This window comes from Gavialis gangeticus, unplaced genomic scaffold (genome assembly GCF_001723915.1).
Source record: "Gavialis gangeticus isolate Ggan-Ray unplaced genomic scaffold, GavGan_comp1, whole genome shotgun sequence".
Taxonomy (NCBI): Eukaryota; Metazoa; Chordata; order Crocodylia; family Gavialidae; genus Gavialis; species Gavialis gangeticus.
Window position 1 is genome coordinate 21775454 of NW_017729014.1, and position 2911 is coordinate 21778364.

The window sequence follows — 2911 nt, forward strand, 5'->3', positions numbered from 1 at the left end:
CCAAGAGGGAAACCAACCTTAGGGCAAGCATAATCCAGCCTCTCATTATATCCACCAGCCCTTTGGCAAGAAAATAGCTGCTACAGTGCTGCAGCGTGCAGTTAAGTATGCTTCACCCCAGAGCTGGTCGCATTTTCATGGCAGGGCACTTTAGGAACATCTGCAAAAGGCAAGGGTTTTTTGTGGGTGGTCTCTTTCATTGGGCCAGCTGCCCAGGTGGGATAAGGTTAAACCAGCTTTTGCAGGCAAGGCATTTTTCATCAGGTCAGAGCAAAGAAGCAGGAACAGCGATGGTTAAAAACAGTGCGTAGGGCTGAGAAACCGGAGGAAGTAGGACTTCATTCCTGTGCATCGTTTCTGTCTGGTTGCACCCACGCAGTCCCCGTGAGGGCGTTTGGTGCATTGGACCAGATACATCTCAGGCAGGGAAGGGCGTGTGTAGGATCCAGTGGGTTCATTGTGGGGGGGTTTATTGCTGTCCATTTTATAAGAGGCTGGGGGATCTCTCAGGGTGCAAGACATCGAGATACAAACTGTTTTGCGGGCCGGTCTGGGAAACGATCTTCCTGCATTTGCTGGGAGCATAAGAGCTGCCATCCTGCAATGCAGCAATGGTCTGTCTAACCCGTGCAGGGAGGGGACGCTCCTGTCACCAGCTGGGTGATTAGTCCATGAAGCCCAGAGACCCGTGGCCCTTGCCACTTCATCCTACGGCACGTAACCAGTAGCTGCTACTCTTGGTGATGGAAGGGCCTGATCCTTTCTTAGCTTTGACCACGAGCCGTGCTGTGACAGCTCAGAGACGAGGGCACAGGCAGCCTGGGGCAGTGGTTAGAGCAGATTTTGGGCAGAACCAGAACTGGAAGCAGAAGGGAAGCTAAAGTCAAAGTAGACCTTAGAGGCGAAGGCCAAGGTGAACTGTATGTCACCTATTAGAAAGGCGTGCCCTTTTCCCCATTGCCTGGACAAAAACAAGCGGCTGGCCCAAAGATGCATGCAAACAGCGCCTTCAGAAAACTTTTCACCATGCACCGAGCAGAGCCCTGCAGTGACCTGGATTTGAACATCTGCAGTGCATTGCTAACCATAGAAGAACTCTTTAGGCAGGGCCGGCGTGTCGGGACTGGACCCTTGAAGGATTCAGATGCCTCCAGAGAGGCCTGGCTACACTGCCAGGAGGAAGATGAGACTTGCTTTTGGGCACAGGCCCCAGCCTCCTCCTCACTTCCTCTGCTCCAAATGCCTGGGAGGGCAGACACGGACGTGTCCCAGCAGAAGACCAGGTAGGTCACCATCTGTGGTGGGGCAGGTGGGGGGCTTGGAGGGCATCTGCAGGTTTCACCATCCTGAGGATGCGTGTCCAAAAGTTGCCTTCTGCCATTGGCGCAGTTCACGAGGAAGGTCGGGTGCATGATGGGTCTGGTGCTCTCGTTTTTCACTCTGACTCCAGCACTTTTCCAGAGGGAAAAACCAACCTAAATAGAAAAGGGGTGGAAATGAGCACGGAAAGCAATGGGGCTTCTGACTTGCAGCTCCCACCGAGGAAGCTGGAGCGGATGATCTGTGAAAGGGGAGGGCAAAACAAACCAGAGATGCCTTCATCCTGGGTTTGACAAGGCCAAAAAGCAGACCAAGTCACAGCTCTCAGAGAGCTAGCACCTTCCCTCACAGCTCAAAGCACTTTATGCATAACCATTGCTGAACAGTAGAGGACCCAGGGCAACTGCACGGTGTCCCCATTTCACAGGGGGAGAAACTGAGGCACAGAGCAAAGAAGGGACCTACCAATGGTCTCTTGGGGAACTAATGAAGTCAAGAGCATGGGCTACCAGTCCCCTGGCTCCATTGGGTGCTAGAATAAGGGAGAGAAACCACTACCCTTCTATGCCAAGCCTAACAAGTGAGCTGTTAGGATCAGGACTGAGTTAGAGCAACACTGAAATACAACTGATTCCTACTAACACAAGAGCCCAGAAAGCCTTGCAATGTCAGTTAAAACCCTATGAGATATAAAAGCAGGTTAAGTTTTACACTCTCCTCTGCAGGCAAGCCGGGTGCTGCGCACGTGCTTTGCAAGCAGGATGATACGTGCTAGCCTGGAGTCCCCTGGTTGCGTCCTGCATCTCCTGAGTGCAAAGGAGAGCCTGCGCGTGCAGCACGTTTGTTGGCAAGGCCAACAGGCCCATGTTCCCTGCAGAGGGTGCGTGTTAGAAATGGGGCAAAAGTGCCATCCCTCGAGGGCAGGGGGACCGCTCAGTGCACAAAGAAGTTCCTCTCCAGCAGGTTTAACAGTGCCCAGCACTTTGTCCTTGTCAGAGCACTACATCAGCCTGACTTCTATCCTGGGGAAGATCTTAGAAAAGTTTATTAAAGAGGCCATCCTTAATGGACTAGCCAACACCAACATCCTAAGGCATAGCCAGCATGGGTTTGTCGCGGGTAGGTCTTGCGTGACCGATCTCATTTCCTTCTACAACCAGGTGACCTATCACCTGCACAAGGGAGAAGAGATTAATGTTGTATATCTTGACTTCAAAAAAGCCTTCGATCTGGTATCCCATGATCACCTCTTGGCGAAACTGGCCTTGGGTCCACCATGGTCCGCTGGCTGGGAAACTGGCTCCGTGGTCAGACCCAGAGGGTAGTAATAGATGGCAGTCACTCATCATGGTGTCCTGTGACCAGTGGGGTCCCCCAAGGCTCTGTCCTTGGACCCATATTGTTCAACATCATCATTAATGATGTGGACATTGGAGTCAGGAGCGGACTGGCCAAGTTCGCCGATGACACCAAACTTTGGGGCAAAGCATCCACACCAGAAGACAGGCGGGTGATCCAGGCTGACCTGGACAGGCTCAGCAAACGGGCGGATGAGAACCTGATGGTGTTTAACACTGAAAAATGCAAGGTT